The sequence below is a fragment of the Lepisosteus platostomus genome, chromosome 22 (genome assembly GCF_059453375.1).
Source record: "Lepisosteus platostomus isolate fLepPlt1 chromosome 22, fLepPlt1.hap1, whole genome shotgun sequence".
Classification (NCBI taxonomy): domain Eukaryota; kingdom Metazoa; phylum Chordata; class Actinopteri; order Semionotiformes; family Lepisosteidae; genus Lepisosteus; species Lepisosteus platostomus.
Genome location: NC_142632.1, coordinates 2,794,936 through 2,820,000, shown reverse-complemented (window position 1 = coordinate 2,820,000; position 25,065 = coordinate 2,794,936). Strand labels below are relative to the sequence as shown.

At 46.0% G+C, this 25,065-nt stretch overlaps 6 non-coding genes across 6 annotated transcripts; 4 read left to right on the top strand and 2 right to left on the bottom strand.

Moving 5' to 3' along the window:
- The first annotated feature begins 759 nt into the window (after positions 1-759).
- trnai-aau (transfer RNA isoleucine (anticodon AAU)) lies at positions 760-833 on the top strand. The gene has a single exon. It is a non-coding gene; the product is annotated as a tRNA-Ile (tRNA).
- A 9,226-nt stretch (positions 834-10,059) lies between these two features.
- On the bottom strand, positions 10,060-10,131 carry trnah-gug (transfer RNA histidin (anticodon GUG)). The gene has a single exon. It is a non-coding gene; the product is annotated as a tRNA-His (tRNA).
- A 7,486-nt stretch (positions 10,132-17,617) lies between these two features.
- On the top strand, positions 17,618-17,699 carry trnas-gcu (transfer RNA serine (anticodon GCU)). The gene has a single exon. It is a non-coding gene; the product is annotated as a tRNA-Ser (tRNA).
- A 1,345-nt stretch (positions 17,700-19,044) lies between these two features.
- trnas-uga (transfer RNA serine (anticodon UGA)) lies at positions 19,045-19,126 on the top strand. The gene has a single exon. It is a non-coding gene; the product is annotated as a tRNA-Ser (tRNA).
- Positions 19,127-20,526: 1,400 nt separating this feature from the next.
- trnas-aga (transfer RNA serine (anticodon AGA)) lies at positions 20,527-20,608 on the top strand. The gene has a single exon. It is a non-coding gene; the product is annotated as a tRNA-Ser (tRNA).
- A 764-nt stretch (positions 20,609-21,372) lies between these two features.
- LOC148643222 (U5 spliceosomal RNA) lies at positions 21,373-21,489 on the bottom strand. Its single transcript, XR_015929276.1, has one exon. It is a non-coding gene; the product is annotated as a U5 spliceosomal RNA (small nuclear RNA).
- Positions 21,490-25,065: the final 3,576 nt, after the last annotated feature.

Here is a 25,065-nt window from a genome sequence, read left to right as displayed (position 1 = left end):
TCGCTTGTACCCGCTGCATTGGAAATAAATTTTTCAGCATCCGCGAATGGCATTTTGCAGCTGGAAGCATATGTCGACGCTTTTTGCACAGAGCACCAAAAAAGCGTCTTTTTTGAAGGCCCAGACACTGAGCGTTGGTGGTTCAGTGGTAGAATTCTTGCCTGCCACGCGGGAGGCTTGGGTTTGATTCCCAGCCAATGCAGTGGCTTTTGCAGCGAGCGGCTCCATCACTTGCATCCCCTTGCAACTCGCAACTGAAAACCCACTGAAGCTAAGCAGGTGTGAGCCTTGTCAGTACCCGGATGAGGGTAAGCTACAGGGAAAAACAAAGCTTCCAGCTGGAAGCGGTGTTAATGGTGCCGGCGGGGGGGCGCTCACCCTGAGGTCTGTGCGGGTCCCAATGTCCCAGCATAGTGACGGAGACGCTGTGTTGTAAAAGGGCGCTGTCTTTCGGATGAGATGTAAAACCGAGGTCACAGCGCTCTGTGGTCATTAAAAATGACCACCAAAACCTTTGACAAAAGCTCTTGGTAATTGATGGTCTTCAATAATGCTTCTCCTTTAGGTACATTTTAAATCAGCTGAAAAATGCTGTGAAATGGGGGGACACTTCAGGCCAGTGTAGGATTTGGGTTACAAGAACCATGAAACTGCACGAGAAAGCCCGTACACTGAATTACACGGCTTTCTATTCAAAGGAGGGCAAAAGAAATTCCCTGAGTTCGATTTTTTGCAGCACGGAGAGGACCACCGTTGCGAGGCCGGTTAGCTCAGTTGGTTAGAGCTTGGTGCTAATAATGCCAAGGTCATGGGTTCAATCCCCATACGGGCCACGTTCTTTTCTCCTCTCTTACCAAAGCTGTTAGGTTCCTTTCCGTGGTGAGATGGGTTGACATGCAACGCTGTCACATAGTGCCGACAGACAAGAGTGTTGCGGGAGAAGAGAAAAGTGTTTGAAGATTTAAGAGTGTCTTAGGTGGAGTCAAAATCATGTGTCACAAATGCAAGTGGTTGGATTTCCAATGTTTAATATGGTAAAAATAAGCAGAAGTTATCTGCCGGTCATGGCAGTCTGCCATGCTTTTGTCAGATACTGTAAAGTGGTGTCGAACTGGAGCCTCACCATTTGCATATGTGAGGCTCCAGTTATACATCGAGTGTCACATTAAATGACAAAAATGAAGAGAGTTAAAGCAGCTGGAGAGGTTTTCTTACAACTTTTGAGCTGACACAGTTTTGGAAAATGTTTCCTTCACGCTGCACTGTACAACATAGGCAGCCAAGAGTCTCCAAAACAAAACAGAATTGACAGATAGGAGAAAATTCCCACTCGTCCTGAAGTTCCCAAAATCCAGCACTGAGCGTAAACAAAGTGTCTAAGTAGCGTGGGAATGCTAACCCTAACCCTAGCTGGAGTTTGAGCAATCCAGCACTGAGCATAAAAAGATGAGTCAAAGTAACGTCTAATTGGATTAGTTTCCTTAGAGCTGGTTCAGAGTTTGCTCAAGAGTTTACCCAGTGGGCATTGATTCGTCGAATATACGTATATTCACGGCGAAAATACGGCTATACGTATATATACGTCGTCTCGCCGTATAATCAACGCCGAATTGCAACCGTAAAATCGACGACATTAATAAACGCATATATAACGTCGAAAACACATCTAACACAGTGCCTGAGGCTTTTTACTGTATGTATCGTGTGTGCCGCAACTAGGAGTATACGGCACTCTGCACAGTGTACGAAGTAAATTATTTTCGCAGTAATGAATTTACACGTGTATGATAAATATAGTAAATATAATAAATTAATTACTGCGAAATTAATTTTCTTCGTAAATCCTGCAATTCAGATGATTGGGGTATTGGTGCATGGCTACAGTCTGTGCTAGGAACATGGAGAGGGTCTCTGGTTCAATACATATTTGTGGGTCTGGTATTATTCGTTATGATCATATCGTTAATATCCTGTTTGAAAGACATGTGGACTAAAGCTGCTGCTCCTGTGCTAATTGTACGCCCTGAAGGGATCATGAAGGTCAAAAAATGATTTCATGGGAAAGGTTCTCTTATCTAGTGGCAGAACCTGATGGGTAGAACAATATAGCTTTAAGGGGGGTTACCCTTGGGAGTGATTCCCCTAGATGCAAATGATTATTGTGGTTTGTTTGTTCATAATAAGATGTTTTGCAGGAACGGAACAAAGAGAAATTTTACAACTACAGCTAGAATTGTTCTACAAAACGTCACAGCTGAGGCAGGGGAACAATGTGTAGATTTTTCTAAGAGTTATTACCCAGTTGTTGACCAATCTGTTGACCAATGTTGACCAAAAAAGCCTAGGATTATGCTGGGCTCCAGCCCACAGGGATTTACCTGTGCTGTAAGAACTAATGAGTGAATAAGGAGACTGGATTCTGGTGAAAGACTTCAGGAAAAAGAAATGGTGTTCACTCAGGTGGAGGGGGCTGTACCAGGTGCTGCTGACCACTGCCACTGCTGTGAAGGCCACAGAAATGGTGCCCTGGATTCATGCTTCCCACTGTAAAAAGGTCACAAACGAACTGAGCAAAGCGCAGGAGTGATGTCTCCACAAGGACAGATGGGGATAACCTGCTTGGGACTGATGTGCACAGCCTTTTTCCTTTTTATGTAGAAGCCTGTCACCATCCCAAAAGAGGAAGAATCTAAACACGAAGCCTCTTTGTATACAAACTGGCTGAATGAAACTGATAATGAGGGGGATATGAGTAATTTGTGGTATAAATTTATAAATCATACTGTAAAGTTAAAGAAATTTAATGCATCTTGTTATATATGTGCTTTAATGCCTCATTCTACAGCCTCACCCATGCGACTTTTTATGAAATGTACTCTTTTATTAATATCACGTTAGAAGGCTTAGACGCTATCAAACAAGAATTAAGGGGAGTTAGATTAATGGCACTTCAGAACAGGTTCGTGCTGGACCTTCAAAATGCAGCATCTGGAGGAGTCTATGCTTTAGTAGGAGACTCCTGTTGTACATATATTCCAGCTAATGACTATGATTACGGAAATCTTACGCTCGCTATTCAGCATTTGAAAGAACTAAAAGACAAGGTGAATAAAGAGAGAGGCATAAAAGATACACCGGCTTTTCTCTCCTGGTTAGAATCACTGTTTGGGCCAGGGGGAATGTTTTTCTTTTAAGTTACTAACACCGATTATAGGGGCTGTGATACTTGTCTTCCTGTTTTTATGTTGCTGTATGACATGTATTATTCCAATGCTTCGAAATATGGAAATATGGTACCTAGGGGGATAAACTGTTCATCCTTCCAGTCTGGAGAATTGGCAGCTGTCTGACGTCAGTAAGTGATCCTTAAAAAATTAATAGTTCCATGACAGTGTGCATCACCAGAAAATCAATTTCAATGCATTAAAACTCTTGTTATCCTTCTGATCATTGAAGTGTCATTGCCCCAGCACTGTATACTCTTACTTTTGACGCCTGTCTGAAGTTGGATCCATTTCTAAGAATGGTGACTCACATATCCTCATGCTCAACTTTGGCTCAACCACACAAACTATGAAGTTAATCATCTGCTTTTGCTCCAAGATTTATGTTACTAGGCTCTCTCCTGGGGATCCTCGTGTTCAAATATTGCCCTTATTGTGGATGATCCATGACAGAATTCTGGGAATTCAGAATTCTGATACCTCAGCTCAGATTCTGACTGGGCAGACTGTAATTGCCTGGTGTGAATGTGTGCATATCTGTTTTTGTGTACAGTGCCTTGCGAAAGTATTCGGCCCCCTTGAACTTTTCAACCTTTTGCCACATTTCAGGCTTCAAACATAAAGATATAATTTTTTTATTTTATGTGAAGAATCACCAACAAGTGGGACACAATTGTGAAGTGGAACGAAATCTATTGGATTTTTGAAACTTTTTTAACTAATAAAAAAATGAAAAGTGGGGCGTGCAAAATTATTCGGCCCCTTTACTTTCAGTGCAGCAAACTCACTCCAGAAGTTCAGCGAGGATCTCTGAATGATCCAATGTTGTCCTAAATGACTGATGGTGATAAATAGAATCCACCTGTGTGTAATCAAGTCTCTGTATAAATGCACCTGCTCTGTGATAGTCTCAAGGTTCTGTTGAAAGCGCAGAGAGCATCATGAAGACCAAGGAACACACCAGGCAGGTCCGTAATACTGTTGTGGAGAAGTTTAAAGCCGGATTTGGATACAAAAAGATTTCCCAAGCTTCAAACATCCCAAGGAGCACTGTGCAAGCGATCATCTTGAAATGGAAGGAGTATCAGACCACTGCAAATCTACCAAGACCTGGCCGTCCCTCTAAACTTTCAGCTCAGACAAGGAGAAGACTGATCAGAGATGCAGCCAAGAGGCCCATGATCACTCTGGATGAACTGCAGAGAACTACAGCTGAGGTGGGAGAGTCTGTCCATAGGACAGCAATCAGTCTTACACTGCACAAATCTGGCCTTTATGGAAGAGTGGCAAGAAGAAAGCCATTTCTCAAAGATATCCATAAAAAGTCTCGTCTAAAGTTTGCCACAAGCCACCTGGGAGACACCCCAAACATGTGGAAGAAGGTGCTCTGGTCAGATGAAACCAAAATCGAACTTTTTGGCCACAATGCAAAACGATATGTTTGGCGTAAAAGCAACACAGCTCATCACCCTCAACACACCATCCCCACTGTCAAACATGGTGGTGGCAGCATCATGGTTTGGGCCTGCTTTTCTTCAGCAGGGACAGGGAAGATGGTTAAAATTGAGGGGAAGATGGATGCAGCCAAATACAGGACCATTCTGGATGAAAACCTGTTGGAGTCTGCAAAAGACCTGAAACTGGGACGGAGATTTATCTTCCAACAAGACAATGATCCCAAACATACAGCAAAATCTACAAAGGAATGGTTCACAAATAAACGTATCCAGGTGTTTGAATGGCCAAGTCAAAGTCCAGACCTGAATCCAATCGAGAATCTGTGGAAAGAGCTGAAAACTGCTGTTCACAAACGCTCTCCATCCAACCTCACTGAGCTCGAGCTGTTTTGCAAGGAAGAATGGGCAAGAATTTCAGTCTCTCGATGTGCAAAACTGATAGAGACATACCCCAAGCGACTTGCAGCTGTAATCGCAGCAAAAGGTGGCTCTACAAAGTATTAACGCAAGGGGGCCGAATAATTTTGCACGCCCCACTTTTCATTTTTTTATTAGTTAAAAAAGTTTCAAAAATCCAATAGATTTCGTTCCACTTCACAATTGTGTCCCACTTGTTGGTGATTCTTCACATAAAATAAAAAATTTATATCTTTATGTTTGAAGCCTGAAATGTGGCAAAAGGTTGAAAAGTTCAAGGGGGCCGAATACTTTCGCAAGGCACTGTATGTTCTGTGGCCTGTTGTACAATACATCACAAATGAAAGGGAAATGGAAAACTAAAATAAGACTCAAGTGTTTTATCTTTCATTAACAGTGTTTCATTAGTATCTGTGCTAGATCCTGTCATCCACTGCTTACCACGACAGGCTCTAGCACAGGATAGCAGCTAATACATTTAACAATCTCACTGCACAATGTTGTATATTCAAGGGCTGATCTTCTGTACTTTTTCTTTCACTTTTCATTTCCTAGAAACTCAGTCCTGCCAGGAATAATCTGAGAACAAAATCAATCTGAGTGAAAATCTAAGCAGAGGAAGATTGTTTTACAGAGTCAACAAGGTCTAATTCAAGGTCATCAGCACTAACAACATTCTCTCTGGAGACAGGCGATAAGAAAATTGAAAGTGTGTATTGTTACACAACAGCAGAGACTATGAGTTATGCTATCATGAGAGTGGTGATGGATTTTTTTCATTGCTTAGTTTTGCAGGTTCTGTACATTTGAACATTCAAAGTGACTAAAGTAAAGGAGTTTTCCCTTTTTACCACATAATTCCCAAAGATCAACACTAATAGAAAGCCTAATTCCAGCCAAGATTCAATTACTGTCTCTCAGGCATCCCAGCAGTGGATTTCATGACTTCAGACAGCCATCTTTATCAGTGGAGAACTCAATGCTCTGAGGTTTACTGGCAGAGTCTCACACTGGGTAATATGTTGGTAAATAAGGTCCTATGGAATTCTACTATTGATAAATTCTACTATGGAACTGCGATGTGTCCTGAAAAAATCTTCTATGATAGTGGTACAGTCCATCACACCCCACCTACAGCCTTTAAAAGAGAAAAAAAAAAACTGACAACAACAAAGTAAGTCTGTGGTGTAATCAGCTAGGTCTTGCAAACATACTTGACCTTTTCCAGCTACCAAAATTACAAATGCTGTTTACACATTAGATGGTTATTTTTTGGCTTCTGATATTATGGTGGAAAAAGAGCCCTGGAATCTTTGTTGAAGGACAAAAGACGGAAAGAACAGGTAGTGTAACCATGGCGAAGAGAAGGGAAATATTGGAGAGAGCTTTTTTCATACACTTTTTATCATTGTTTTTCCAGCCCAACAATGATCAACAAATATGGGCAGGCGTCCTGTGCCAAATCCAATCTACCTTTCTTCCAAGCATACAGGAATGTCAGTGAATTAAATATTGACATATGAAAATACCCAAAAATATGCAATCACACATGCAGTTTGAGCAAACATAAGACAATACCCAAGTACCACAAACTACCAGGCATCATTAGCAGTTCAGGTGGGGAGCTGTGTCAGCATGCGTAGGCTGCAAAGGAACAAGTAATAGGTCTATTCCATGCTTAAAAGAGAAGAAAGAAAACACAACATTTCAGCCGTGGAGCCCTCACACCTGAAGAAGGCTCCACGGCCGAAACGTTGTGTTTTCTTTCTTCTCTTTTCATCTAGTGTCATTAGCCAGTTCCTGTCAAAATAAAATAGAAATGGATAACATTCTAGAGAGAGTTTGAAATACCAAGGTACAATTTAAACCATATTTCTTCCACTACAACCACAATATTTTGGAGAGATCGCTGAGCCTAACTGTTCTGGCATGCCCGTTAGCCTCCGTCCTGCTTCAGCAATGAATGCAACGGGGCACATTCTGAGGGAGATGCGGTCAATCAGGTTGCAGGAAAACCACGCTATGCTTTTTTTTGAGATCCTGAAAAGGACAGAGGGGCCATGTATATGTGTGCAGCAAGATATGTAATTGCAGGTGGCGTAGCAAATTCTGCTGAAGCCCCACTGCCTGGTGTGGACGGTAGCTGTGCATGTTGCAGCAGAATTGTGCATGTGAGATCAAGGGGGCATGTCATGTGTTTGAGCACTTCACTCCCTTCCGGAAGCACGCGATTCCCTGAGTCCAAAAAATTTGTAAGTTCTTTGGATGACCTGTGGACCGATCTTTCACGATGAAAAATTCCTTAAGAAGAATAGATCTCGGCCCACCATCCCAATGCCTCCATCTCAAAACTGCAACCTCCCACTGCCCTTAGTCTGCAAGGCAGTCCTTTCAAGTGCGATGATGACACCGGGACCTTCGTTGCCTATTGTACGAGCTGAACTTTTGTGCTCATCAATTCAACGCTCTTTCCATCAACTCATCTTGTCTTTTGACGCTTCGTTTTTTGTGCTCCTTTGACTATCAGCATATCGGGTGACTGCAAACACTGAAGTTCTTGCTTACGGAGTGTGGAACAGTGTTTTCATCTCTGTTCTGTCATGTTGACGCCGAGTGAATCTTTCTTTGGCAACATGGGCAGGCTGACAGCAGCGCGAGCGAAAGTAATGGCAAATTTCTTGACTTATTTCTGAATGTGAATGTTCTTTAGAAAAGGGATGCGGCGTTGCTTCTCCCCGTGTAAAGGTCACACATTCCAGATGTGGTTATGAGCGAACAGTTGCCGCAAGTGTTTGAAAAGAGCAAGAGAGGAAGCAGCCCTGCCCCGTGTGAGGATCAAACTCAGGACCTTCAGATGATGAGACTGACGTGCTACCAACTACGCCAACGAGGCCAGCTGCAGTACACAGACGGAAAGTTTGCCTCATATGGATTTCAGTCGCCCGTTCCCTAATCTTTAGACGCCCTCTGCTGGATGTTGCATTTGCCTTTTGATCTCACCGATACTTTTTTGGTCTGTTTCTGTTGCGAGTCTGTTTTTCAGATCTCACCTAGCACAAGTCTCTCTGGCTGAAGTGGCCTCTCTGCTTCAGCATCGTGCTCTCACTCAGCCATTAAAAACGTCACTCGGACTTCTGACATGCTGACATGAAATGTCAAGAGAGAGTGGCGGAGACGCTTAAGGCAGAGAGAAGATGAAGAGGGGGCGTGGCTGCGAAATGATTGACAGCTGCATGACGCTCTCCATGCAAGGCGTGACCACAGGCTAAAGGACACCTTTCGGCACATCAAGCTCTAAGCACACACCTGGAGGACGTGGGAAATGATCCCGCTACCTCTCGCATGCAAAGCGAGCGCTGTACCATGCAAGCTAACCCCCCTCGCTGGGACTCATGCCTCGGTGTCGCCTAGTGCCGCTTGTTCCCCTCTTACCGGGTGCAGTTCACTGCCCTTCGTCTGCAAGGCAGTCGTGTAATTGCGGCTTTCTTGACTTATTGATGAAGGTCTGACTGGACGAGCGAATGACGCCTCTCCCCCGTCCTCAAGCTCGCTGACAGAATAAAATGGAAAGTGCTGCCGTGGCTTATTGGTTTAGGGGTATGATTCTCGCTTAGGGTGTGGGATATCCTGGGTTCAACTCGCGGATAAGCCCTTGTGTGTTCTTTTTGTCCTCGTCCACAAGACTGGGAACTGATATCCACATCACCTTGCAGCATCTGCTTATGGCAAACGATGGAATGTGACTAATGACTGAACGAGCCTGGTGAATACTCATCACGTGGCACAATGAGAGCGTGCAGTCAGCTGTCCAAGGCAGCAACCTCATTGCTCGTTCAAAAGAACACATACTGAAAACTCATCACCACTATGTCGTAAATGAGCACCGCGATCGCTTGTTGTCATGCGTCCTTACTTGGGAAATGCAGAAGCAAAAACTGCCCTCTCTCAGCCACCGAAACGTGTGCGGCTCGCCTTGCACTCTCTGCGCCTCGCATATTTATGGAGCTGTCTGCTCTTCTTTCTGTTGAAGTACGCAAGTTACGGGGCGTACTGCACACTATGATGTGCTCAAACACAGCTTTCAAGATTTGAAAACTATGAGCTTGATGGCTCAAGTCGAACGAATGTGGTTGTTACGCAATTGATGATCAAACGCACGTATTCTAACGATTCGTGAGAGTATGTTCTAAAGGTCCCTGGCTTGATCCCGGGTTTCGGCATTTTGTTTCATCGCGCCCTTTGTTCCTCTCTCCAGCGCCCTCTGCCTAAAGTGACGCGTCCCTTTCTCAGCCCGAAACGCAAGCGAGACACCAGCAACAATCCCTACAGGTTTCCGTAGTGTAGCCTAACACGCGAAAGGTCCCCGGTTCGAGACTGGGTGCAAACAGCCTCTTCTTGCACGCTCCTGCACTTCACAGAGGTCTTGAACCACCAGTCATTTGTTCCCAATGTATTTCCGGTGCGTTCATGCACTCTTGTACCAAACGCACGTTTTTTCTGTACCTGGAGCCGATCATTTGCAATTGGGCTGTCCCGACAGACCAAGATGAGCTCTGTCGGCTCAAAAGCAGCGCAACACCTGCGAGAACAACAGAAAGATTAGTACCCAGCGGGGGCCTCTTAGTGAGCCCAAGATCTAATCAAGAATCGACTGCAGAAACAGGGCTGGGCGCATTGTTCCATACTCCGACCACTCTTGGTGTAAACAGGTCCCTCCTGGTCTCTGCATGAAATGCACTTTCCTGCGTTTGCTTTGGTGTAACTGGTTTCCCCTGCAAGGGCGAATGTGAAGAAGATCCTTAGTAAGTCATTGAAGAAACCCGAGAAGAGGTCGGAGTGGTCTCTGTCGTTCATCAACGATCCAGTCAGGCAGTACTCCTCTGTAAAGCGCCGTTCGTTCACATCGATTGGCTTTTTTTTGCCTTCATTCATGCAAGTAGTAAAAGCAGACGCCCCTATTCTGCCGTGACCCGGATTTGAACCAGGGTTGTTGCGGCCACAACGCAAAGTACTGACCACTATACGATCACGGCGAGTTACCGATACACACGTGGCAGGGCGGAAAAGGCTGTGCTCTCTTCGTGTGACATAATTCGAAAAAGTCCTGACGTTGCATTTCAACTGAGTCCCAGTATACATCGACCCTTCGACACTCTGAGTGACAACTCTCTTGCGTGTTTTCTCATATTTATGTAGTTTGCTTGCATGATGCCGGGAACAGCAGGGTTGTTCACTGCCATATGGTCTAGTGGTTAGGATTCCTGGTTTTCACCCACGTGGCCCTGGTTCGACTCCCGGTATGGGAACGTGTCAGTTCTGCCTCCTGCTTTCCAAAAGATCAGCACCGTGTACGAAGGAGCCGCATTAAAACTACTCGAACGTGCAAAACGTGCGAGAAGAGGGGGCGCTTGTTTCCAGCCGAAACTTCTCGCGTGTGAGACGAGCTGACCATCGCTGCAGGAAGTGGGAGGGTTACTCTGGTAGACAGGGCTGACCTTCGGCAATAGGATTTATACTCTCCAAGATGATATTTGCACTTTCTGGAGAGGCGATTTTCTCCACTTCAGTAGCCCGATTTCGTCGATTGCGTGGAGAGGGCTGTAGAATGTGGCGCCGTCTTTCCTGCTCCGTCCATGACAGGCGTGCTGGTCTCTTGAGAGAGAGCACAGTCCATCAGCGCACTCCAATAAAGGCACTGGAAGCAGCTGAATTGCATTGGCGAAGCTCAGCACTGGGCCGCTGGGCACATCTTACCACAGTTTCCGTAGTGTAGTGGTTATCACGTTCGCCTCACACGCGAAAAGTCCCCGGCTCGAAACCGGGCGGAAACAGACCAGACTTCCTTTGTCGCCACGCACAAAAGGGGATTGGGGATTCGCCTAGCGCTGTGATCAAACAGACCCACTCACCTCTTAGTGTGGCGGGATCTGCACAGTGCATGTCGCAGCGCATCCTGCTTTCACTTCAATGCGCGTCCTGATGTACCCCGGTCTCCCGCGTGACAGGTGGGGACAGGTGACAGGTCCTATACTAACGAGGAAGACATCTCTCTCTCCGACCCCCGGCATCGTGTCCCGACCCACCGTGCTGGAAGCCGACTCGTGCTGTGATTCCTTTACGGAGCAGAAATGACAACCGAGGAGCCGAGAGATCATTTCAGCATTTCGCGTCTGAACGGAAAACACAAACGACCAACTCGGAATGATTTGCCTTTGACGCTTATCAAAGCGTTCTTTGTGCATCGAACAGACCCACTCACCTCTAAGTGTGGCGGGATCTGCACAGTGCATGTCGCAGCGCTCCCTGCTTTCACTTCAATGTGTTTCCTGTTGTCGAGTCGTGTGCCGTGCGGAGGCTCTGAAAGCGAGAGCAATGAAAAGGTGCACGACACTGTGAAATAAACATTAGTAAACGCATATATAACGTCGAAAACACATCTAACACTAGGAGTATACAGCACTCTGCACAGTGTACGAAGTAAATTATTTTCGCAGTAATTAATTATATTTACTATATTTATTATACACGTGTAAATTAATTACTGCGAAAATAATTTACTTCGTAAACTGTGCAGAGTGCCGTATACTCCTAGTGTTAGATGTGTTTTCGACGTTATATATGCATTTATTAATGTCGTCGATTTTACGGATGCAATTCGACGTTGATTATACGTCGAGGCGACGTATATATACGTATAGCCGTATTTTCGCCGTGAATATACGTATATTCGACGAATCAATGCCCACAGCTTGGCATACAAGGGTTTTGCGGAGGGGTCTTGCCACCTGCCTGAAAAAAAAACAGTAAAATGTTTGAGTGCCTATAGAGTTTCTATTTTTATTTTCTTGAGAAAAGTTGATACCATTTCCTGGAAACCCCTTCCCCCATCAGTGCGCGGTGCCCGGGGAAAAATCTGTAGGGGGGCGTCTGAAATTCTGAGCGGGGGTGATATTTCGGTAGAAACGGAGCTGTATGGTGCAGCTACCCAAATGAAATCTCGCAGCTATGCCATTGATTAGTGCTTCATGATAGAAGATATCGACTAGCAATCTGGTATTTGCGATGAAGTTCAGTTTCACATTTTTCGTCACTCTCACTGGAGAGTATTGCCTGGAGCGAAAAGTACCATAAGCGTTCATTTTTGCAGCTACATGGACATTCTGAATCGTTAAGAAAAAATGTTGTAAAACCAACAGAAAGCACAGACTGCTATAACTAGTCCTAGTTATATAACGATTTTAAGTATAATGATAAACTACTGCAAGGAATCGGTCCACCTGAGCAAACAGGATCGTAATGTTGACACTCAATAACGACACTGATATGTGCAGTTCCTGGACGGATAGCCCTCCTGCCCATCAAACAGACTGAGTGACTGTTCCTGTCATTTAGTGTTGTCTGACCATTGACAAAGTACAACTATTTTTTTAGGGCGCAAATTAAGTTAGGTAAATCTTTTTGCCCAAAACTGAAGGGGCAACATTCCCCCCTCCCCCCGTGATGCCAGGCCTGTCCCCATCCTATTCCATAATGTCATTATATATAATACCATACAACAGTGACCGATCCTTACTAACTACATGCGTTAAAATTGCACATCAGCTCATAGCAGGGGGCACATAGCCGCGATGTATTATCAATGTTATATTTCAACCATAATATCGACAACATTAATAAACGCATACGTTGAGAAAATATCGAACCCAGCATATTTTCCGGTTATATACCACAATGCATTGCTAGTATTCGTTGGTCACAATTTTGGACACGTTTTTCAAACGTAGAAGTATATCCGCAAATATCTCAGCAATCCTCTTTTGACGAGTAAGTATGAACAATAATAATACTATCTGAATACATACAGATCTTTCTTAATATTATTTTGATTAAAATAGTACGTGAATAAGCAAAAAATGGCACATAAAATAGTGTGAATGGGGAAGATGACACAAAATCGTTTTGCCGTTTCTCTATTCTTATTCTATGTTGTACTTTCAAACTTTGGGTACTCTTTAATTAGGACAGACTTTATTGCTCAACTGCTATGATGCAAGCCAAATTTTATACATTTATTTCAGTTTTGAGCTTAGTAAACCGTTCACTTTTTAGATTATACTAAAGAAGATATTCATCATCATTTATTTGGGAAGTTATATTATATAATTTTCTCCTAACTGCGGTGCTGAAGTCCCACCCTAAATCAAAAGAAAAAGAAATAAAGGAGCATGCAATGTGTTACTTGAAGAATGCATATGAAAGACAGGGGGCCAGGAGATCTGGACACTGAAAATAATAGGTTTTTGGTTCTAACTGTTAGGACAATTAGACAGGGTTTGCAAATAGTGGAAAAAAATCATCTTAACTTCCATTGTAATATTTTTTTTTCTTGGAAATATAGAAGTTGTACATTTTAAAATGTATATTTGAATCAAAATGTGGTTTTGAGTTAGTGTGTTAATGTAATTAATTTTGTGTTTGCCATTACTATACTGTATATTGCCATGTTACCAGAATTTGTAGCTGAAGTTTAAGACTAGTTGTGTTTTTTATGATTATTGCCCATATGTTGATTGTTGATTGATTGTATACAATGTATAATTTGAAATACATATGTTTCAGGTGTGAATGTGTATTTTCAGAATACATTTCTAAATCTAATCATTGGCTTGGTTTACTTGTTTCTACACCTATAAAATCTATCTTTGATGTATAATAGACCTCTACCCATATACGTATAATAGACCTCTAAAGTTATGCGTATAATAGACCTCTAACCATATACGTATAATAGACCTCTAAAGTTATCCGTATAATAGACCTCTAACCATATACGTATAACAGACCTCTAACCATATACGTATAATAGACCTCTAAAGTTATACGTATAATAGACCTCTAACCATATACGTATAATAGACCTCTAAAGTTATCCGTATAATAGACCTCTAAAGTTATCCGGAACTCCAACCATATATGTATAATAGTCCTCTAAATTTATCCGTATAATAGAACTCCAACCATTTATGTATAATGAACGTCTAAACATAGACGTATAATTGACGTATAACTTTAGACGTATATTAGAATTTCATTCTAGACGAATTGTAGACCACATTTAGACGTATAAGGTATGCGTTTAATAGACGTATATTATACGTCTTTTGCCCACTGGGTGGGCTCCAGATGCACATGGAAGCAATCAAGTGTTTCATGCGAGCTGTTTCAAAGACTGCCCAAGAGCTTTCCTTTCACAGAGGCGCAACGATTAATGATGGGGGTGCGCCTTACGACTCTAGGGAGTGATTGAGACGATTCGTAGCGTGTGCTCATTTCTCTCTATTCCCCGTGTTGCAGTGGTAGGATGACGTAAATTACTGCTTCGACACGTAACGGCATTATAATCACGTGCAGGAGCTGAGGGCTTTAGTTTTGTTTCGTTTTCCATGGCGTTCGTAAGCGCGCAAATCAAAGGCAAGTCCTGCGTCTAACACGAACGTAAATGCTTTTGAAAGTGCAGTGTGGTGCAGCTTGTAAAATCCTTGTCCACATTTGTGGTTTGTTGATGTTTGTTCTGTCTGCCAAAGTTGCATTTTAACATCCGGACGGGGGGACTTTATCATTTGAACGTGAAGCCAGCCTTAAACCCTCTGAGGTGTATCTGTCTGCCGGCACGTATCTTGTGAAAGGTATTTTTTTTTTAACGGAGAGCAACTTTAAAAAGGTATCCGCAGCCACCTCGCAGTCCGTGTTTGATTATAGGAGGAATGCGGCGGCGGCGGGCTCGCTTTTGTCGTGGTCGAGTGGTTAAGGCGATGGGCTCGAAATGCGTTGGGGACTCCCCGCGCAGGTTCGAAACCTGCCGACTCCGGCGTCTGCCGCATGTCGCCTTGTGCCTGCGCGGCAGAGGCGAAGTCCCGCTTCTCCTTTCCTGGTACTATAACAACGCGAAATCGCTTGGACCTGCTGCCATGGACATCAATTCTTCAGATAACCACACACTTTGCCTTCGCACCTCTGGTGCTCTGCTTATGCCTTTGAAAACCTAATGAATAAAGCTGAAAGAACCGACACGATATGTAGGTGCTGGTAAAGCACGCAGTAAAGAACTGTTAACAGCAAGGGTTTCAGTGGGTTAACTGAGGAGAAGGCGTGATCGCTAATTGTTGACTTTTTATTTGGTGTTAGAAACACTCTTATTGTGCATGACGTGCAACAAATGTAGCCACAGAAATTGCATCACGCTTTCATGTATGCTATTGCAAACACCAACGTTGCCTAGATAGAAAACCGAAATAGCCGTGGGTTTGCTTGCTGGTCTGAAGGATCTCTCTTCGAATCTCTATCATTTGTCAATGGAAGTAAAAGGCGCTGCAATCTCATACGTTCAGAATCAAACCCGCAGCTGTTGTTCGACTTTATTTCTTGACTAATTACAACTGAGTGTCGCATGAGCAGTTACATAAACTTGTCTGGTATATTTGAACACAAATGCCGTTCTTCAATTAAAACTAACAGTACATTGTCAGGGACATTCAGTTCTATACAAACAAGAGACAGACAAGAGAATATTTCTACCGTTCATGTGGACTACGTGTTGACTTACTGATCGGAATAATTGAAAGGTTCGGGCTCATAGCCGATGCAGTGCGTGCTAATTAGAACAGCAACGCTGAGCTCTCAGCACCGTACTGAGCCCAGGTGTTTTTCTAAAGCTGTCAGGTGCAGTTCATTTACATGAAGGAAATCTCTTACTGGGTACGATTACAATGCAGTAAGTAGCACAGACTACGTAGGGAGTTGCCCGATGCGTTTAAAAACGACCCGAGCCAGGCAGGCGTCGAACCTGCAATCTCCTGATCCGTAGTCAGACGTGTTATCCATTGCGCCACTGGCCCTAGTGTAACACTACAGGACTGTAACCCAGTGAGATCAGCACTGCAACTAGTAAAATATTACCCCCGGTCCATTTTTTTCCAAAAGTGAGAAACACCTGTTTTCTACATTTTGTCTGTTTTAAAACCATATCTCTTTAAACCAAACCACGAGTTTGTCTTTTGCACTGATATTCTGATTCATTTCGATTTCAAAGAAAAAAAAAACATTATCTTCCAAAGCATCATAAAATTGTCGATTCTTCCAGACTCTACTTCTCTCTTGTAGTAGTACAGCAGACCTTTCCAGGTGAGCAGATCACAGAGTCCGAAATATGCTTCCTCCATCAAGCAAAGTACCTGAACATGACTCTGTCATCATAAAAGCGCCCCTGTAATAAAGAAATTAAATCCGAAATCAAGAGGGCAGTTGCCTACTGAAGTTCAAGAAGTCATCAATTTTAACCTAGCAACACATTAAAGGCTGCATCTATACAAGTACGATTCTAGAAATGCTCACCAGATTACGTTTTAAGAAGGAACTGCGCCTCAGGTTCCGCCGAGATCTTAACTCGGATGGCAGGATTCAGAGTCTGGAGTGTGGACTGATGGCGCACGGAGGGTCCACATACTGTGGATCCCTCAGTTTTCTTCCGCGTGTTTAAACCGCCAGCGTGTGACTCCCCTGTCCCCGTGACCTCATTGCTCTGCTCTCGCCTCTGTGCAGCTGAGCCCGACTCATGGTAAAGTGGAAAAAAATATGCCCTCAACGTGGGATTTACTCTGGATCGAGGATAGATGTCACCTTTTTATCGTTGAACAGGATGTATGTGATGTGGCGACTAGGTTCAATTTTGTATCCTTTTAAAAGATTAAGGACTGGGGTGAGCGTGATTTACCACCCTTTCAGCTAAGAACCCGACATGAGCACCGTTTAAGCTGCATAGACTCGGTCGTTTAACTCTTCTCCATTAGCAGGGTTAAGGTTAAAGAAAAAAAACATTGCTGACTTCTTTTTTTTTGCCAGCCGCTAGCGCTGATTAGCAATGTTTGTATTTCATGTTTTGCAAGTTCCATCCATTTTAAGAAAAACAAGTCGTGTTAAAGACAGGAAATGAATACTTGCATTTAATTAAGTCTAGCTATAGGCGGTTGTCTGTAAGGACCAGTTCTGTTCGAGAAGACAGAACAAAGAAGGCACCACTGGGATTTGGACTCAGGATCTCCTGTTTAAGAGACAAGCGCTTTAGCCAACTAAGCCACGGCGCCCCGGGAGGGTTGTCCTTTTGCAGCCATTTGGACACACCACTCAGACACATCTGCATTCGGTGTGTGCTCCGCCTGCTCGCTGAGCAAGTTGCCACCTTTACATACAATAGCAACATCGACACCAAGAGAAAGGATGACAAATGGCTTTTATCTGGAACTTTTCATGTCCAAGGAGCTCAATGTGCTTTCTGTGTACAACAGGGCCACTGAACTCCACACTGGCCACTGAAGCACAGCAGTGGCTTGCTGGCTTGACATCTCCCAAGGAAAATGTTGAAATCGCATGTGGAACAGGAAAAGGACCCTCGAGTACGAGGGAAAAAAAAGAAAAAGATCATTTGGAGCGCGCCAACCCATGTCTGGACAGCCCAGTTTCATCGACGAGGTGGCCGAGTGGTTAAGGCGATGGACTGCTAATCCATTGTGTTCTGCACGCATGGGTTCAAATCCCATCCTCGTCACTCTTTACGTTTTACGTTGGCCCTCTTTTTGTTTGCTCCAGTACTAGAGCCTTACATTTTCTAGCGGTGGCTGAACATGGTATAGTAGGCTAACGTTGGTATCGACCAGTGGCAGTAACAGTATTTACGTGCCGCTGCTGCCAAGTGGCTCTGGGTTGAGACCGCGTTTTCACTTACTTGCAGCACAAACGGAGAAAGCGATTTTTGACAGTCTCTCGAGAGACTGTGCTAGGTGTTTAGGGATAGACTTTGTCAGTTCCCCCTGGGATGATGGCCTCTCAAATAGTTTGTGATTCCTCTAGACGTTTATACAGTAGAAGCCTGCTTCGTGGCTTAAATCCAAGCTAAGGAAACGAGTTTGAGGTCTGATGCAGAACTGCGAATTCAATGAAGGGGAACACTACAGTACATTGCACTGTATGTGTGAGGAAAGCTGCCCCCTTCTGTTCCTTGTCGACCGAACAGAGGACTGTAAAGGATACCGCCAAGAAACTTTAGGATGCTGGTTGGAATCCAGCTCCAAAGAAGCCCCTTTGGGTGTTATGTCATCAAAAAGTAAGAACAGAGAATCTCCCTTTGATCAAAAGCGCAACAGAACTGTTTTCCGTGGAGCAGGTTTCAGACCCGTAGACCTGTTTTATTTGTAGGGCAGGGCGCATTCCCAAACGCGAATCTCCTGTTTTAGAAATGCTTTGGGCGGCGTGAAGTGAAAATAAGAAGTGGGCTCCAGATGCACATGGAAGCAATCAAGTGTTTCATACGAGCTGTTTCAAAGACTGTTCAACAGCTTTCCTTTTACAGAGGCCCAACGATTAATGATGGGGGTGCACCCTTCAATGTGCCTTACGACTCTAGGGAGTGATTGAGACGATTCGTAGCGTGTGTTCATTTCCCTCTATTCCCCATGTTGCAGTGGTAAGATGACGTAAATTCCTGCTTCGACACGTAACGGCATTATAATCAAGTGCAGGAGCTGAGGGCTTTTGTTTTGTTTCGTTTTCTATGGCGTTCGTAAGCACGCAAAACAAAGACAATTCCTGCGTCTAACACGAATGTAAATGCTTTTGAAAGTGCAGTGTGGTGCAGCTTGTAAAATCCTTGTCCACATTTGTGGTTTGTTGATGTTTTTTCTGTCTGCCAAAGTTGCATTTTGACATCCAGACGGGGAGACTTTATTATTTGAACGTGAAGCCAGCCTTAAACCCTCTGAGGCGTGTCTGTCTGCCGGCATGTATCTTGTGAAAGGTATTTTTTTTTTAACGGAGAGCGACTTTAAAAAAGTTTCCGCAGCCACCTCACACTCCGTGTTAGATTATAGGAGGAATGCGGCAGAGAGGAGCTCGCTGTAGTCGTGGCCGAGTAGTTAAGGCGATGGACTTGAAATCCACTGGGGACTCCCCGCTCAGGTTCGAATCCTGCCGACTACGGCGTCTGCCGCACGTCACCTTGTGCCTGTGCGGCAAAGGCGAAGTGCCGCTTTTCCTTTCCTGGTACTATAAAAATGCTACATCGCTTGGTCCTGCTTCCATGGAAAGCAGTTCTTCAGGTAATTCTACTCTCTTACCAAAGCTGTTAGGTTCCTTTCCGTGGTGAGATGGGTTGTCATGCAACGCTGCCACATAGTGCCGACAGACAAGTGTGTTGCGGGAGAAGAGAAAAGTGTTTGAAGATTTAAGAGTGTCTTAGGTGGAGCCAAAATCAAGTGTCACAAATGCAAGTGGGAAGATTTCCAATGTTTAATATGGTCAAAATAAGCGGAAGTTACCAGCTGGTCCGGCACAGTCTGCCATGCTTTTTTCTTATACTGTAAAGTGGTGTCGAACTGGATGTCGAACTGGAGCCTCACCATTTGCATATGTGAGGCTCCAGTTATACATCGAGTGTCACATTAAATGACAAAAATGAAGAGAGTTAAAGCAGCTGGAGAGGTTTTCTTACAACTTTTGAGCTGACACAGTTTTGGAAAATGTTTCCTTCACGCTGCACTGAACAACATAGGCAGACAAGAGTCTCCAAAACAAAACAGAATGGACAGATAGGAGAAAATTCCCACTCGTCCTGAAGTTCCCAAAATCCAGCACTGAGCGTAAACAAACTGTCTAAGTAGCGTGGGAATGCTAACCCTAACCCTAGCTGGAGTTTGAGCAATCCGGCACTGAGCGTAAGAAGATGAGTCAAAGTAACGTCTAATCGGATTAGTTTCCTTAGAGCTGGTTCAGAGTTTGCTCAAGAGTTTACCTTTCACAGATGCGCAAAGAAGAATTTTGGGGGTGCACGCTTCAAGGCGCCTTACAGCTGTAGGGAGTGATTCGAGACGATTCATGGTGTGTGCTCGTTCCCATATACCGTACGACCCGGGGTGCAGTGCTAGGATGACGTACAATACCGCTTGGGCACGTAACGGCGTTATATGCAAGTGCAGGACGTGAGGGTTTTCGTTTGTTTATTTTGTTTTGCTCTGCTTTGCTTTGTTTTGCTTTCCATCGCGTTGGTAAGAGCGTAAATAAAAAGGCGATTCCTGCATCTACCACTAATGTAAGAGCTATTTCAAGTGCGACGTGGTGCGGCTTTTCAAATGCTTGTGGGCATTTCTCTGTTGTTGATTCTTTTTTTATGTGTAACAAAGTGGCATTTTCATGTCCGGACGGGGAGACTTTATCATTCCGACATGAAGCCACCCTTAAGTCCTCTGAGGCGTGTCTGTCTGCAAGGCTTGTATTTTGGAAATGTTTTTTTGAAACGGAGAACGACTTTGAAATAGGCTTCCGCCGGCGCCTCGCGATCCAGGTAAGATTGTAGCAAGAACGCAGCGGCAATGGGGCTTGCTGTAGTCGTGGCCGAGTGGTTAAGGCGATGGACTAGAAATCCATTGGGGTCTCCCCGCGCAGATTCGAATCCTGCCGACTACGTTGTCCGCCTCCAGTCGGTGTGTTTCGGCACAAGCAAAGAAGCGCGCCTCTTTGCTGTTCCTGGTGGTTTTAAAACGCCCAATCGCTTGTACCCGGAAATAAGTTCTTCAGCGTCCGCGAATGGCATTTTGCAGCTGGAAGCAGATGTCGACGCGTTTTGCACAGAGCACCAAAAAAGCATCTTTTTTGAAGGCCCAAGTACTGAGCGTTGGTGGTTCAGTGGTAAAATTCTCGCCTGCCACGCGGGCGGCTCGGGTTCGATTCTCGGCCAATGCAGTGGCTTTTGCAGCGAGTGGCTCCATCACTTGCATCCCCTTGCAACTCGCAACTGAAAACCCACTGAAGCTAAGCAGGTGTGAGCCAGGTCAGTACCCGGATGAGGGTGAGCTACAGGGAAAAACAAAGCTTCCAGCTGGAAGCGGTGTTAATGGTGCCGGCGGGGGGGCGCTCACCCTGAGGTCTGTGCGGGTCCCAATGCCCCAGTATAGTGACGGAGATGCTGTGTTGTAAAAGGGCGCTGTCTTTTGGATGAGATGTAAAAATGAGGTCACAGCGCTCTGTGGTCATTCAAAATGACCACCAAAACCGTTGACAAAAGCTCTTGGTAATTGATGGTCTTCAATAATGCTTCTCCTTTAGGTACATTTTAAATCAGCTGAAAAATGCTGTTTTGCATTCATGTGTTTAAGTAGCCTGTGCTACTTACTGCATTGTAAGAGCGATTGTGAGCGGTTTTGTTTTCTCTCTTTGACCAGCCCAGCTGCGCCCCACCCGAAGGCAGGGAAGCACAAAAATTGTATGGAACTCATTCATGCTCCTCTCCATGGAAATCTTTAGTAAAAGGCAAAAGATTTGTACGAGATGAAGAGAAACCAGAGTGCGTGGCTGGACAGCTGCAGGAGCCCAGGCTGCCTTCAAGTCCTCTGCCCTGCCGGTCGTGGTTGGCAATGCACCTGGCCTTACAAACGAGCCAGTGGGGCCCGTTCAGCTCCGGGCTCATCACCTGCGGCTCTCGGCTTACCTGGCAGGGGAGATACCTTGATCAGCCTGTAGTTGGAATAGTTGGATTGTTTTCTTGTTTTGTGGAAGCAGTGTTTGTTTTGCAGTTTGAGATGGCAACCTTTGGATCCCGCAAGAATGCTGTACGTTTTGAGCTTTTGGATGACCTCTTCATGGATCGTATGCAGTTCAGCAGAAAAGTGTTACAGAAGGAACTTGGCTTTGAACCTCGGCACTTGTATTTCATCTTCGCTCTCCCAGGTCAGAAAGCATTTGAGGTTGTTTTTGCTACCTATTCTCTGTTTGAACAATGTGTGGATGTGTTTGAGGCAAAAAGAGGGAAAGTTCCTGCCCTTGAGAAGATCAACTTGCAGCCTCTGACACAGAGAGAGAGGAAAACGGTGCATGTTGTTATGTTCTCGGAAATGGCAAAGACGGAGGACATTCACACCTGGCTTAAGCAGTACTGCACCGTCCACCATGGAACTGAGGTTAGAGATGTTGACGGTATAAAAACAGGAGCAAGGAAATTCGAGGTTCGCTTGCTACCGGACAATGTAAATGGAGGCTTAAGGCACCTGCCCTCTACAATCCGGCTGGGCGCCTGCAATGGCTATGTTTTTTATGTGGGACAACCAAAGGTGTGTCGGCGCTGTGGTGCTGTGGGACACCTGACATCGTCCTGCACTGTGAAATGCTCCAAGACCTGTGGCAAACAGGGACATTAAGCCTCTGACTGTTCAATGCTGCCAAAGTGCAATTTATGTGGCTCGGAAGGACACGTTTTTAAGAACTGCCCTCACGCCTACGCCTATAAACTCAAAATGAGAAAGGATGAGGCAGTGCTTGTTTCAGCCAAACCGGCCCGAAAAAGCCAAAGCAAACAACAAGTCAAACAAAGAACCCTTGTTGGACAAAGAGTCTCAGCCTCCAGCCAGGATCAGTCCTGCTGTGGCTCCGGGGCCGGTGGAAGAGAAATCCACTACGCCCCCACAACCGCAGACTGCACCAGACAAGCACGAGGGTTTGAAAACCCCCGAGAACAGCGAGGACCCCTCCCCCACTCCTGCTCCTCAGAACGAGGGCCAGTGTGGGGCCCCCCGGTGGAGCGTGTCCAGCGACGATACCCAGGATTCAGCGGAGCTGCTTTTCTCAGACTCTGCAAGTGCTACAGATGCCCTCCTCTCCTCCATCCAGTCCATCACGGAGGATCTGCAACAGCTGGTGGGTGAGGGGGAAGAGGAGACTGGTGCATCGGCTGCACCCCTTTCCCCTCGGTGCTCCCAGGAGCTGGACTTGAGGAAAAGGAAAAATGACTCTGTTTTCTCCCCGAGCGAGGAGGAAGGAGAGCATGGCGATGGGGACAGCTGGAACCCCTCCACCCCTCCTTCTACCCCCTTCCTTGAAATGGACTCGGTGAACGCTTTTACTGCTGCCACCCTGATGAAGGCTCATTCAGAGGATGGCTGGCAGGAAATTGGTAAGAAGAAAAAGAAAAAGAAGAAGGTAACAGGTGAGACCGAAGAGAAATGTGTTTTGTAAAGACTGGTTCCACTTTCTTATGTAATATGGCTCTAAACATAATTTCTCTTAACACCAGAGGTATCAATGACAGAGTTAAATGCCAGTCTGTCTTTGATTACCTCCAGTAGAGAGAGGGAGATGTGTTGATGTTGCAGGAGTGTGCTTTAGCCTATCAAGAGAGGTATAAAAGCTTTGAAGATAGGTGGGATAAAGGGCCTTCTGTTTGGTCAGGGGACAATAACAACAAAGCCTCTGGCGTGGCCATTCTTTTGCAGGGGCTCCGTGTCCCCCGAGCGGGACTGAAGGATCGTTCGTGTGCAACTCTTTGGAAAGGAGCTGCTTTCCAAATCGCATTGCGTGCCTGGATGTTGGCGAATGCGCTCCCTTGTGTTGGCTCGTCCCGCACTGGAGGAGGACAAACAATCTGCACGGAGGAGCACAAGGCAAGGCTTCACCAGACAAAAACCTCCAGTGCACAGCACTCTGGAAACATTTCGGGGCTTTCGCGTGTTTATTTCAGCACGTAAAGCGCACCGGTCCAACACGTCGGCCGGGCGAGCGGCGCCTCCGCCCTCTTGTGGCCTTGCGGCGTCAGAGCAAGAGGCTCCTTCTCGCTGCCCTTCCGCTGTGTTGCAGGGCCCCGAGAGGGAACCCGGAGCGCGCACTTTGTGGGGGGCGGGGGACCGCGTTCGCGCTCTGCCCCCGGTCGCTTGCGCGAGTACTAAATCTCACGGACAGGGGGGCCTCGTCATTGATTGTTACAGGTGAGACGGGGATTAGGAGGAGACCCCGACTGATGGGTAAAGGGGAGCACTAACACCAGAGGGACACCCCCGGCGTCTCTTTTTGAGAGACGCCCTGGGGTTTCCTAATGGCCAAGGAGGGTCGGAACATCGGTTTGACGCCTCCCCCGAAGGACGGCGCCTGTTTGTGCAGCAGAGTGTCGGCATCAGGAGGCTGGGGCGTAAGAGAGCCACACAGCCCGCAGGGTGAGCGCTCCCTACTGGTCCCAGTCACACCTCTTGCAGGAGCAGCAGCAACCGGAGCTTTTCCGGGGGGGAATCTCCCATCCGGGTGCCGGCCAGGCTCACACCTGCTGGGCTGCCCCGGGGGTGAGCCCAGTCGAGAGTCGCAGGGCCAGATCTAGTGACCGGGGAGAAACGATACAAGTGAAGGATAACTCGGCTCTCGGCACTTGAAAAGACCGACAAATGTCTCGTTCCCGCCGGAGCTGAATGTACCCGCATGTGTGGTGTCGTCTTCTTCCCCCGCCCCGCTGTGTTTGCTGTATTGTCTCTGAAGCCGGCCCCCCCGAGACGAGACGGGCTGTTCCTGTGCCCCAATTAACACTTTACAGGTGCCATTCCCCGGCATTGTGGCCATTGTCGGTGCTCACACGCGATAAGATAAGGCGGAGGAGAGCGGGGCATGCCCAGCGGCAGACATTCAAGGAGGGGGCAGTGCGAGGTGAGGTGAGGTGCGACACGCCGGAGCCCCGACGCAGCTAATGCGGAGCACTTGTTGGACTGGCATCGAAAGGACGTGTGCGCACGGAGCGAGCCTTCCCTGCGGCGGAGCGCGGGAACTTTCTCCCCCCCTCCCGCTGCAGGAGTTGTGTGCGCTGCAGCGGTGCCGAGAGAAAAGCACAGAAGGCAGCAGGCTCTGGAGAGCAGGTAAGAGACGGAGCCTTGTGGGCAGGCGAGCAGGCCCGTTTTTTGGAAATTGCTGAAAAGGTTTGTTCGGTGTGTGGCAGGCGCACGTCGCGAGCTTGCGTGGCGATCTGCCGGTCTGGAGTTATGCAAATGAGGCCGAATTGCATCCCGGGACATGCTGCGAATGCGCAACGGCGACTGCAGATGTGTAGGAAACGGCGCGCTCGTTTTCTCGTTTTGCCCACACTTTTGAGTGTTAGTGTGGCGTGTGAGTGTGTGAAA